The following is a 14,423-nucleotide window of genomic DNA, read 5'->3' on the forward strand; positions in this document are numbered from 1 at the left end:
AACTTTCCAGATATTCCGGACTTGTAGACACCCTGTTGTTGGTGAGAGAGGGTGACACAGGTGCATGACGAATATCGGTTTGAGCTCACTGAGAAAAAGCTAACGCTTACAGGCCAATGGAGAATTAGCATGCAAATGTTTTATTGCTTCGTCTGAAACTGCTCAGAAGGCTGATTTCACAGTGTTTTTTATAATTTTTTTCTGATACGGGAAATGGGTACTATAAAAATAGATTTAAAATTGAGAAAATGCATCGCCTAGTTAGATCCGCACGGACTAAAGTAACGGACCTTTCGGTTTTTTTTGAGAAGTGCAATTCCACATATGAGAGAAAATGTCCTCTTGTTAAACAGAATGGAAGAAATTTAAAATTATATTTACATTAATTATAGGTAATTCCATAAACTTCAAATGTAAGTCCAACCCCGTGGTCATTATAATCTTGTATAGATTCAACCCTATCGTCATACTGAGAAAATTACTTAATAAATCGAGAAATAAACAGCTCCATAATGCAACAAAAACCGCCATGGTATTTTAGTGAGACATCTGCAGAGGTTTGGAAGGAGATTCTATATTTCTGGAGCTGGAGAACAGTTTGTATGCGGCCGTGCTCCTGAAAACTGGATCCACTACGCACATAAACAGTTTCGTCCTGGTGCTGGGACTTAAGCTCCGCCACGGTTCATTCAGCATTCTTAGAGCAAGTTCTTCAAGGATTTTCTGACAAAAATTGAATGATTTTCTACAGAGTTTCTACAAAACTCGTCAAAGATTGTCGAGGACTCGATCCGCAAGAAAGTTTACAGTTTCCTCCATCCTCCACGTGTTCGCCTCGGTTTGATACCAGTGGCGTGGCGTGAATCGCGATGTATCGAATGATCTGCCATTTAAACCTATGGAAAAGAATCGATTATTAAGGTGTTCGCTGCGAACACCCTGTTTATCGATTTTTTCCATAGGTTTAAATGGCATAACAATCGATAAATCGCAAAGCACGCCACGCCACTGTTTCATACTCGGAATCGTCACCGTAATCAAATGCGTCATTTAAATGGGACAGGTTTCTAAATTAATTACAAACCGCAGAGACAAGGTAATAAGGAAAAACAGTGAATCAAAGAAAAAATTCAAATCCACTTCGCTTCTTCCCAGAAATTAGTTTAGAAAAAACGCCATGTCTAAAACATTTGGAACAAGAGGGCCGCATATTTATAGTTTTTCTATAAAATAAAGCTACTTTTAAAAACTTAAATAACTATAAGATTCTAACAAAATACAGGGCTTCTAGTTTGGCAATGCTTTAAAATTTTCTCGAAAAGATATTTGAATTATTTCTGAGGAGCGCGCGAAATCCCAGGAAAATTTAATAGACATTCTATAGACAAGAGTTTGACGTAGAGTTTACTTTTTATTGTCAGTAGACACCAGAGGAATTTTGGCACATCAATGCTCCGGCTTTCAAATTTTCAGGGATTCAGGCCGAGTAGAATCTGTTTCTGCAGATCCACTCGTCAGTTCCGTGAAAATTTGTCGCACCACCAGGATTCGAACCCGGGACCTATTGGTCTAGGGTCAGACGCCCTGACTGCTAGCTAGGCCAACCAGACCGGCAACCTCAAACTTGCTTGCTGATAACAGTCATCTTGTTTGTTTATTTACACTGTTATTAATCAATTATTTACTCTGTGAGAATAGCCGACGTGAAAAAAAAAAAAAAAAAAAAAATCCAGCGCGAATTTCGCGCCGTACTCTGAGTGAATAGATTAGAGCGTAATAATATCAGAAACGACGGACGAATTAGTTGAGGTACCTCAAGTAGCGTGCATTCAGGGCACTCTGGTACGAGCGCCGAATGGCAAAGTGGTAGTGCACTCGTCTATCACCGCCGCGACTCAAGTTCAATTCTATGCTGCGGCATTTCCGTTTTACGTTTGCTTTGTCAGATTTTCACTCCCGCCAGAACGCAAAATTCGCGCCGAGCTTATATCGCGCCGGATCCATCCACTCAGAGTAGCAGCTGGTCAAAACAGCAACTGAGTAAGCGTGAATTTCACGCCGGGATTTTTAACAGTGTACGGCCGTAGCCGAAAGAACAATGTGTCAGCCTATTTTCTCGCGACCGATGAAAACTAGAGTACCTTCATAGACAGAGTATGGCCATTCGTAACTTTTCACTACAGGAAAACTGTGCCGCTTTTTGATTGGTCAACGAGTTTTTAGGCTTCATGATGTTCTTACGGCCTAAAATAAACAAACAAATGGCGGCTCACCGTAACATTGATAAGAGGCTAAAATTTGACAAAAATTTCAATTATACGGCAGTTACAATTGAAACTAGCATATCTACGAATATCATATGAAAAACATATGAAAACACTGTTAAATCGCCTTTCGTCTTTATCACAGGAGGATGTAAGATGTGCATAACCTCAAACTTGCTTGCTGATAGCAGCCATCTTGTTTGTTTATTTACGGCCGTAAGAACATCGTGCCAGCCTATTTGCTCGCGACCAATGAAAAACCGGAACAGAAATGGTCATACTCTGTCTATAAAGGTACTCTAATGAAAACCCGGCACAGAAATGGCCATTCTCTGCCTATAAAGGTACTCTAGACGGGACTTTCGGTCAGAGTGACATCGGCTCCGGCCCCGGGTGCGTCGGGGGGCATGCGGCCATGCAGACGGTGGTTACAGGGCCTCGTGGAAACGCGAGCAACTGCACCCGCTTGCGAGTTGCCCTCGTAGTCACCGCGACCAACTTAACCCGGGCTCCCGACTTCGGCGCTCCTCACCACTACAACCTATCCTCCATCCTACATCCGCGACGCGACGGATCGGCCAGTGCTCCTAAGAACCAGGGGCGAGGCGTCAAAGATCGATTATCAATAATGGAGATGTTGCACGTGTGAGGAATTTGCGATTTGACTGTTAATTCTTATGTAAAAGTTCGCGAGAAACACGATGGTGCCACTGGTTTTCTCTGAAATCAACTCCCAAGCTCATAAAAAGCTCTCAAAGTGAGGCCAAAATGGTGGGGATATCCCATGGTTGCCCGCTAAAGTCGAAATTTGCAAAACTCAATGGAGATGTTGCATGTGTGAGGAATTTGCGATTTGACTGTTGATTCCTATGTAAAAGTTCGCGAGAAACACGATGGTGCCACTGGTTTTATCTGATATTAACTCCCAAGCTCAAAAAAAGCTCTCAAAGTGAGGCCAAAATGGAGGGGATATCCCACGCTATCCTGAGAGTCCACGTCTACATCAAGACAAACTCTCCATGCAATGATAGGGAGCAAATGCATTGACAGGGCTGCCACTTTATTTGGGGACTCCAAAACTGAAAACACGGCAACCCCCCACATTTCGTTTTGATTCAAGCAAGGATCTGATTGAATCAAGAGTATTTTTTCTTGTCAATGTTTTCAAGAGTCTGGACTCTAGATCCAATGTGTTTTTTTTCCAGTGCAAGGCGATGACTTTCGTCCGGTCTCGTCGACAACTTTCTTACCCTGGCGTTTAAGTCTCCAAAAATATTTATACCGTCACCGGCGCCAGACTCAACGTAGAATCGATTTCAACGTGACTCGTCATGATCGAGCGTCCTGCAGGCCGATTATTGAAATTGATAGACAAAACTTTAGACAAAGGAGACGCAGGAGATATGGAGGGATCCTATTGGTGGAAAGAATGGCTGCAATGAAAAAAGGGGGTAGGTGATAGACTAATTAACGGCAACCCACAAGAGACCCTATACTTAGTCCATCATTTTCTCCCTTAGTCCATAGGAACCACCCATTTCAACCAATTGTTTTGATTCCAGCAAAAATCCTGCGTCTAGCCAAGAATCGTGGGGTTCTGACGTCTTCTACCTCGCGAAACGTTCCCCAATCATTGGGGTGCTCAGTGACCGAGGAAACGTGGGGAAATTACTTTGGCTTGAAAAAATTATGAACCAAATAGAGTTCAGGGCGCACTGGAAAAAAAAACACATCGAATCTAGAGTCCAGACTCTTGAAAACATCGACAAGAAAAAATACTCTTAATTCAATCAGATTTTAGCTTAAGTAAATCAAGAACCAAGTCCCTTAATTTGAGCGGATTTACTTTTGATTTAAGCTTAAATCCGATTGAATCAAGAGTATTTTTCTTGCCAACGTTTTCAAGAGTCTGGACTGTAGATCCATAATGTGTTTTTTTCCAGTGAATGAACAATCTCGAACGAATGCACACGAAACGAAAAAAAAAACAACTTTATTTTAGGGGGAAGAGGTAGAGAGAAGTAGTAATTTCTTCGAATCGGCGCGGCAACTGCGTGAGCTTGATGATCGTGGGTTCGAATCCGATGAGCGCTGACACACTTTGAAAGACACGCCGCGGTCGTAAAATTCGGCCAATTTTTGAGCGGAGTCGGTAATTTTATTCATTTTTCATCCTGTCAGTCTCCCCGATCCGCGTTCGACGCATTCTTCGCCCCCTTTCTTCTCTCCGTAGAACTTTAGAGAATCACGGGAGAAAGATCCGGTAGAGAGACAACTTCAAATTAAGACTGGAGGTTTTTCTACTTCCACGATACACGCATTTTTAAACGTGTCCAGTTTCCATAAGGCGAGGGTTGTAGAGTGCCCCCACACTCGAGTAAGAAAATCCTCCAAGGTTAATTTCAGAATAATTTCACGGAAAAAAAAAAACAATTCTGATTCAACAATTCAATTGCTAAAAACAGTGAGTGCAATGTTTCAACGCAAATTTTACAACAAAAAAATGCTACTTTAACCACCCCCGTGGTTAAATTAGTTTACAATGTGGTTTAAGTAGCATTTGTTGTAAAATCTGCGTTGTAACATTGCACTCACTGTTTTTAGCAATTGAATTGTTGAACCAGCAATTATTTTTTATCCGTGTTGAATTAAAATCAGTCAAGTACCTTGGCTGCGATAGACTCGGTCTGCTGATGTCAGAATTTTTGGGAAGTTCGAAGGATAAAATATATTCCTTGGTTTCGTTGTAATGGAACATTTTTACACCTATAAGTCCATAATTTTCCCTTTAGTCTGTAAAAACAACCCGTTTTGACAAATAGGATCGATCCAGTTTATCCCCGTCTTCTATGTCTATCGCTTTGTCTATAAATTTCAACAATCAGCCGCATATTATCAGAGTGTATAATTAAAATATATGTGAGACTTGAATCATCTCAGGAGATTGTACAGCGGCGACAGGATTTTCTTGGACTCGCCGTTCTATATGGATCTACGGAGACTTCAACGCAAATGTAGAAAAAACAACTACCCTACCCGCAATAGCTTTGTCTATCATATCTATAGTTTTGCCATTGGACCCGGGAAATCATACACGTGTAATTAGGCTTGTGATGGTACATATTTCTCTACCTTATGATTTATGAAAGTATTAAAAAAACAAACATAGAAATTAAAAGAGTCACAAGTAAAACTAAACTTACAGAACGGTGGTTTGATGAGGTGGTCCAAGAGTTGGAGCAAATTGAAAACTCACCTGAAACAGGGAAAAATTCTGATAAGAACAACCAGAAATAATAAGCACGACACAGAAAATTCGCACAAATAGGTACCTTTTTAAGAAAGAAACAAGACGCGGCCCACATTTAGACGAGAAAGAGCTGAAAATAAAATGATTTTAACTAATACATACATATTTACCATACTTTATTGTGCTGTACTGCCGTGCTAAGGAAGAAGGCCGTATGAACATTGGAGGGTTGCGAAATTACCTTCGACATAATGTTTGTTATTTTAGAAAAGTTCCGAACATTTTTCCTTGAAATTTTCAGGAACTTGAGGTGAAATTGCGAACAAAATTATCTGAAAAATTGGAAGAAAGATATTCATAGTTTTACCAAGAAATTTGTGTTTTATCAAAGGACATTTGGCAACGCCTGACGGTTTATACGGCGTTTTTCCTCAGCACGGCAGTATAGTTTCGCCATTGTGCAAGGGAAATCTTATAATTGCACTTAGGCTTGTGATTTTACAGATTTCCTGTTGCTTTTCATTTTGTCGAGATTTTTGTATCAAATTTCGTGCGATTTATCAAGATTGTTCTCAGAAAATTTCACATTAAAAACGTCAAAATTAGTTTTCCCAAAAAAAAAAAAAAAAAAAAAAAAAAAAAAAAAAAAAAAAAAAAAAAAAAAAAAAAAAAAATGCAATCAAAAGACGACTCATTAATGAAACTCAACGTATCATGCTAAAGTACCTAATTTTCAATGAATTTAAAATATGTTTTTCTCGGAGAGTTGACAATGTTCTGCTAAAAATCAGAGATTACTTCCTTCATTGGCAATATGAGCAACGCGAGAATTGAGTTAAGATGCAAGAAAAATCATCAAAGCATCAGTAATAGTCGCATGCGGCAGATAATGAACGAATTTTATACTAACGCCTGCCTGGATGCAACTATTCGGGCTCCGTGGACGTCCGTGTTGCATACGCTCACGAGTGAAGGAGTTTTGACTTCAGTCTCAAAATTTAAATAGCTTGTACAATTATGTTAAAAAAAATTTGAGACAAATGATAAAAAGAAGATGAAGAATGTATTTACGTAACCTGTAAATTGTTTTGATACCTACGTTAGAGTTTCGTTCAAATGTCGCGAATAGTTCGTCATAAGTCGGTCAGTGGGGGACAATTGTCGATTAGCCTACGGATTTTAAAATTAGTGAAAAATTACATTAACGTCGGCGTAATTTCCAGACTTTTCACCCGCCTATCCACGGACTGGCTGCCTAGTTCACGGAATGAGCAAGAACATCGGCCAGATCACGGACTGAGCAACGGGAATGACCTGTACACGGACGGGACAAAAGTCTGTTTAGCCTTCGGGCTGGGCAATTTCGCCGACGGGCTGTATCATAAATGCTATTGGAAACTTAAACGCGCGGTTAGAAAGAAGTCTAAACGGTTGGACGGAAATTGCCTGCCCGTCGTGTCGTACTTGTGGACATCAAATTTTGGTGAGACATCTTGAAATCAGTGATTTGAGGCACACATTATATCGTCACCTTCCAGGCAAAGTATCACAAGCGCCATGCGACGTTTAAAAATTTCCGCCGCCATTTTATTTCTTTACTGAGAAATTGTTGGTTGAATCTGTTTGGAAATTTCACTAAATTTTATCGGCAGCACAAAGAAAATTCAGTGAAATTTTCGGACAGCTTCGTTGAACAATTTCTCTGTAAAAAAATAAAATGGCGGCGGAAATTTTTAAACGTCGCATGGCGCTTGTGATACTTTGCCTGGAAGGTGACGATATATGGATTAAATTTTGTAAAAAGGAGCCACTATCTTTGGCTCTCCCATAGAACCACTTATCTGCATAGGGAAACTAATGGCATGTATGTTGTTTCTAAAATGGGCCAGATATTGCAAAATGTAATCCAAATACCATCATTGGAGACTTCAACGCAGAGTAAAGAAAGTAGTCGACGCGGCCAAAAGATTATTTTAACCGCGTGGAGCGGCACAAACCTCGAAAATCCGTCGTTTTCTGGACGAAGAAACGTAACCCGATTCAAAGGTTGCCAAATTTACTCAAAAATTATTTTTTTTTACTTTTAAAATTAATTAGCGCGCAATTTGCGTAGTTTATGACACGCTTTTTCAAAATCGCGTACGTGGGCAGTTTTTTTGGAGGCTGGCAGTCAAGTTTGCCCGGAGAGGAACCTAACCTAAACACTGGGGGGGAAAAAAAAACCACATTGGATCTGGAGTCCAGACTCTTAAAAAAATTGACAAGTAAAGTACTCTTGATTCAATCAGAATCTAGCTTAAATCAAGAACCAAGCCTCTTAATTTAAGCGGATTTCGTTTTGATTCAAGCCAAAATCCGATTGAATCAAGAGTATCTTTTCTTGTCAAATGTTTTCAAGAGTCTGGACTCTAGATCCAATGTGTTTTTTCTAGTGTAGTACATGCTTCACCTTAATAACTACACCTTTCATAAACAACATTTACATTAAAATGAATGTTCATTTTTTCTTGACGCAATTCTGCTGCTAGGGAAGTACTTTTTCAGCCTCCTACGTGATCATAACGAATACTTTTTTTCGAGCGACGGATATCCGTTGGATGATGCGCTGAGATAACGACGCAACACTCAGATTCCCGACTTTTTCTAGCATTTCCGGCTCCTCGAAATAAATACGTTCTTCACTCGAGCGAGACTTGTCGTAAACAGACTCGAAAACATACGACTTCCGTTGGAGAGATGAGCTGAGTTTCGATATCTCTGGATCGATATTTCGCTCTCCTCGGATAGAACACCTGGGCTGCCGCGCTAAGGAAAAACGACGTATGAACATTCAAATGTTGCCACATTTACTCTCAGAAAAAAACAATTTTTGAAGACGGCTATGAGCACTAGAAAAAAAACACATTGGATCTAGAGTCCAGGCCCTTAAAAACATCGACAATAAAAAATACTCTTAATTCAATCGGATTTTTGCTTAAATCAAAAACAAAGCTTCTTGATTTGAGCGGATTTCCTTTTGATTTAAGCTAAAATCCGATTGAATCAAGAGTATTTTTTCTTGTCAATTTTTTCAAGAATCTGGACTCAAGATCCAATGTGTTTTTTTTCCAGTGTAAGGAAAAACGACGGACGTATGATCATTCAAATGTTGCCACATTTATACTCTCAGAAAACACCAATTTTTGGAGACAGTTATGAGTCGTTTTGATTGAAATTCTCGGTGACTTCAAATCTAATTACGGACAAATTTTCCCGAAAACCGGGAAGAAAAATACTGACCAATCACCTCGGAAATTCGTGATTTGTCAAAGTTTAAAGGCTCATATACTGCGTTCTTTCTCGCGGTGCCCCCTGCCCAGTACCCATACTGCCATGCTAAGGAAGAACGCCGTATGAACATTTGAGAGTTGCCAAATTTTCTTCGATAAAACGTTTATTTTTGAGGAAAGTTATTAATATTTTCCCTTGCAAATTTCAGGGACTTTAGGTAAAATTGTGAACAAAATTAGCTAAAAAATTGGAGGGAAAATTTTCAAGAGTGTAGCAGGAAATTCGTGTTTTATAAAAGGAAATTTGGCAACGCCTGCAGGTTCGAACGGCGTTTTTCCTTTACACGGCAGCATGGTGAGGATAGGGACTGCCGACTGCCCTTAAATTGTTCAAAAGTTGAAAAATGCGGAATTACTATCGACAATTGACAACACGGCCGGATTATGATTTGCTCTGAATACCCAAGAGCGAAAGAACAAAGGGCGACGATTATTCACGGCTAAGCGTTCATAATAGAGCGAGGGTGAGATTTGGTCCACGCTGACAGAACACTCACTGCTCCAGGAATGCGACGACGAACGCTAGGAAAAAAGCTCAATCCTTCCCCATTATCACTCCTTACTCATTCACTTTCTTCCGAAGAGCGTCTGGCTATTAGTCGCGTCATGAGTTTGACATTCAGATGCTTTTCGTCTACTTAAAAGGACGATCAATCAAAAAACGGATCACCGGTTGACAATCGACTTGACGCTGACTTAGTTTGGGATGGGAGCCAAGGCGTGATGTCTGCATCATTTCAGGGATTATGTGAGAAATGTAAAGCTCATAATTTCAGGGCCACTGATGGAACTTGGATTCTTCTTCGTTCTCTTGGAGAGAGGGAAGTATAGCAAGGGACTGCTGCAAGCTAGAAAATTTTCTTTTCGAAAAATGGAATAAGTAGGTGGCAGCATTTTTATTATATTTTTTTCTCAGTTTGTGTAGCGTTTTGAGAATTACACTGATAAGAAGATTTGTGTTCTTGTGTTAATTTTGGTAAATGTAGGAGGTGAAACACAAACCAACACTAATTTTGCGTTGAGATTGATACAGTTTGCGGTGAATTTAGAGCAGAAAATAATGGTGGGACTGAGAAAATGCATTCCTCCGATTGTGACGGTGGTATTGACCACTTTTTTTTTTTTTTTTTTTTTTTTTTTTTTTTTTTTTTTTTTTTTTTTTAGTAAATTCCTTTAAGAAAACTAGCGGACATTATCTCTGGAAATTGTCAACCGAAGGCTAGGGTTACTTTGGGTCTTGCTTCTCGTATTGATCAAACTTTTGTGTTGAAATTTCTCACAATGTAGTTGCACAATGCTGTCCATTGTGGACAATTTTCAAAAATGTACGAAGTTAAGTTCATAATTTTTGGATGAAAACAAATATTAATAATAGAACAAAAACAACTTATTTAAAAAATTAGGGGTGGTTACAGGCCGGAATTTTTTCTCTTCTTCTTCTTGAGATTCTCTCTGATCTACATATAATAAATAACCTTGGTTGTTTCCTTGACTATAATTTTCTGAAAAACAGGGCATGTTGGATTTCAGAGGTTCATACCAAGGTAAAGTACCTATAATAATTTTAAATATACGTTTTTCTTTGTAGCAATGCCTCAGAAAAACTTGTGATGAAAAATTTGACCTATGAAATAATGTTGCAGAACACTTAAAATAACTAAAAAAAAAAAGATCCTAGCCGACAGATTCCGTAAAATTTCGCGATTTTTCCCGTACCTAAATGAACAACTCGGGATAGAGCAAATTAAAAAAACTTGAACACATTAAAAATACCTAAAAATAAAGAAATATATCTCGTAAAATATTTAAACATCTTTTTTTTGTACAAATTTTATAAATTTTCTGCTCAAAACTAGTCTTTGCGAGCTTTTTGCATGAAAAACTCGTACATTTGTTAGGTAAAAGGAGAAAAGAAAACATTTTAGAATGTCTCGTGCACGCCATAAAATACAGACGAAGCAAATAAAATTGATCTGAGGCTATATGAGGAAGTGGATCGAACTAACGGTTAGTTTGATGTCACTTCATTACCGCCGTGCTAAGGAAGAACGCCGTATGAGCCATACGGCGTTGCAAAATTACCTTCAACAAATCACGGATTTTCAGGAAAATGTGTGAATATACAGCTTCCGATTTTTCAGGGGATTTTGTTCGTAATCGTAATTCGACCTAGAAAGTCTGAAAAATTCGAGGAAGAAAATTCAAAACTTTCCTCAAAAATAAACATTTTCTAGGAGAAAATTCGGCAACATTTGAATGCTCATACGGCGTTTTTACTTAGTACGACGGAGTAGGTGTATTAGAAACAGTCTCGAATTTTTTTCTTTCGCCTCGACCTGGAGCCGTCGAACTTGAAAGCCTCTTTTCTCAGACTATAATTAAGTGTTTACACACGTTCCGTTCGACGTCTATTAAAATAGCTACTAGTTTAGCGACGTAGATTATTGAGTAAAAAAACGGTTATCTCATACTGCCGTGCTAAGGAAAAACGCCGTATGAACATTCGAGAGTTGCCAAATTTCATTCGATAAAATGTTTATTATTGAGGACATTTATGAATATTTTTCCTTGAAAATTTCAGGAACTTCAGGCGAAATTGCAAACAAAATTATTAGAAAAATTGGAAGAGAAATATTCATAAGTTTAACAGGAAATTCGTGTGTTATCAAAGGAAATTTGGCAACGCATGAAGGTTCATACGGCGTTTTTCCTTAGCACGACAGCATAAGTAATTAAAAGCGTTACGCAACCACCAGGAAGCATATTCGGTTTACATATACAAGCTTTGGAAAAGAATCTTGCATTCAAGGGTAGGCTGGCGCTTCCAAGATGGGGTGATTGATTTTCGTAGCCAGAATTATAGAAATTCCCCGAGTATTAGTAATTTTTAGAGGGAAGACGGAAGAGTCCACGAGAGTCCCATGATATTCAGAATCGAAAAATACAACGTTTCCATAATCAAAACGGTCCTGTAATTTTTAAACTACTTTAAAAAAAAAAAAAAAAAATCCTCTGATCAAAAAATGTCACGCTTTCCACAACGGTTTTCGAGGTTTCCTCTGGTGCCACATACTGCCGTGCTAAGGAGGAACGCTGGGCCACCAGGCGTTGCCAAATTTCCTTTGATAAAAAACGAATTTCCTGGTAAACTCATGAATATTTTCCTTCCAATTTTTCAAATAATTTTGTTCGCAATTACACCTGAAGCCTCGGAAAATTTCCGGAAAAAATATTCATATATTTCCTCAAAAATAAACATTTTATTGAAGCAAATTTGGCAACTTTCGAATGCTCATACGGCGTTCTTCCTTAGCACGGCAGAATATTTCCCTGATGTAGGATTTTCCAGGCTGTTTAGACACCTTGCTTAAGGCAAAACACTTTCCTCGTGTAGAGGAAATTTTTGAATTGACAAATGCTCCTTCCGGGGAGTATGGATTCGATCGACATAAATTGATCGAGAAAATATCAACGTGAATCGATATCGCCGATTCGATCGAAAAATTAATAAAAAAACTGGTGTCGATTCGATCGACATGAATCGATCGAGAAATAGAGGTGTGAGCTGATCGACTCACGATTTTGTCGATCGATTCATGTTTTTGTCGGTCAGTTCATACGGATTTGTCGATCGACTCACGGATTTAGTCGTCCGATTCACGAGTTTATCGATCGATTCACGGTTATTGTCGGTCAATTCACGGATGTGTCGATCGACTCACGGGTATAGTCGTTCGATTCACGACTTTTTCGATCGATTCACGGTTATATTTTCGATCGACTCATGGGTTTATCGATCATTCACGGATTTATCGACCGACTCACGGGTTTTTATGGATCATACACGGATTTGTGGTCGCGATTTGCTGGTTTGTCGATAGACTCACGGTTATCAATCGAATCGGTATCGACTGAATCCCGTCAATCGAGTCACGTTTCTATTTTCGATTGAATATCCATACCCTCCCTCCTCTCTCCATGCGTTCCCGAAATCCAAGGCCACAGGCATAGAACCCGGCTCCCAGTAAAAGTGGACCAAATTCGACCGTAACCTGCATAATGAGGACGCGACGCGCCTGTCATAAAATAAATCCATGAGGCTGGCAAAAAGCAAAGGCTGCCCTGCGAGAAGTTGCCAGACAATGGCTGAGGCAATACCCTCTGACTGGCGGCGGCGTGGAAATGCACTGCGGGCGGCGTGTGGAATGCACCCGGCACAGTGCATCAAGGGGTCCAAACCCGACAGTGGCTCGACCGAACACCTGTTGCGTTAGCCACGGCTATTGTCCGAAATCAGGAATCGGGGGTGTTTGGGTTTACTCCAGAAATGGCCGAACGGTCGAAACGCACGATTTTCGGATTGGATGGTCATTTTGACCGGCCGACATTTTCATGTTACGAAATTAGAGATTGTTGGTCAAAACCAGTGTCATGGAATATTCAACCATACATGACGCAAAAATGGACACAGACATATGCCAAAGAGGATGAATACATGGGTAAAGTGAATTTGGGGAAGCTGATAAGGACATTGTGAATAAATGAAAATGGATTGATAACATTGAGTAACGCATCTCACTGTCCAACGTTTCAAAATTTCTGCAAAAAGAAGACAAATTGATTTATATGGCTTAAAAGTAGAGAAGCGGGGTGTTGTGTTTCTCCATAAAATTGAAATACGTAGGTACTGTTTAGAGGATGATATTGCTTCATTTTCAATTGGAAAAATACAGTCGGAGACTGAGATGAGCTTTACAAATTGAATATGTACAGTGTGCCGAGTTGGCTCTCAATGGTTAATGATTAACCATTGATAAAAATGATAAGTATCATTGAAGGGTAGCATGTAGAATATGAGGTGCAAGTCAGGTACAAGGGCTTGGACGCGCGATCATTACGATCATGCTTGAAAAATTGTTTGTAAACAATGTTATCTCAAGATCAGAAGCATTGAAGGACAAATGCGGTTACATGCTTCGGTCGAAAATCGCTCGAATTACACAGAGAGAAAATGTGTGGACTGGACCGTTGAACTGACCTTTTTCCTTATGGCTTTTATCCTTTATCAGCGATGCTCATATCCTGAGACCGAACGTACAATCCTGCAAGACTCCTTGGGCACAAAACACTTCACTTGGAACACGACACTTCATGTATTAAAACCACGGGCACAAAAACACTAAAGGCGTCGCGCGACCGTTCACTGCACTTTTAGATCATTTCGGGAAAAACGACGGTGAAGGAATACGTTTGAAACACCCACTGAACACTGAATATCGTGATCGGCTGCGAAGGGGTCAAGATCAAAATTGGAATGCTACTCCTCGTTTCTGCTAGGAGCTGAGGCTGAGCAAGAATCCCGTCCGTTCCCCTTCTCCTTTTCCCCGGGGCAACCATCCAGTTTTCTGTTTTGTTTTGTTCGGCTCCTTCTTGAGGCTCTCGATGCAACAGGCGAAGGGGAGTAAAACAGAATCGAGAGAAGATCGCAGGCAACAGGTCAAGACAATGGAGAAAGACGGAGAAAAGAGACGATGCGATGCTTGTGTGAGTGTGAGTCATTCGTGTGTTGACTTGCGTGAG

The 14,423-nt window shown here is 39.8% G+C and overlaps 1 protein-coding gene across 1 annotated transcript in view; it reads right to left on the reverse strand.

Moving 5' to 3' along the window:
- The window catches only part of LOC109044326 (ankyrin repeat and BTB/POZ domain-containing protein 2), a 97,163-nt gene extending 82,943 nt beyond the window's left edge, over positions 1 to 14,220 (reverse strand). The window contains exon 1 of the mRNA XM_019061998.2: positions 13,882 to 14,220. The gene's annotated coding sequence lies outside the window, so the exon portion shown is untranslated. The remainder of the gene's footprint in view (positions 1 to 13,881) is intronic.
- Between the last annotated feature and the right edge of the window lie 203 nt (positions 14,221 to 14,423).

Source organism: Bemisia tabaci, chromosome 10 (genome assembly GCF_918797505.1).
Source record: "Bemisia tabaci chromosome 10, PGI_BMITA_v3".
NCBI classification, from domain to species: Eukaryota; Metazoa; Arthropoda; class Insecta; order Hemiptera; family Aleyrodidae; genus Bemisia; species Bemisia tabaci.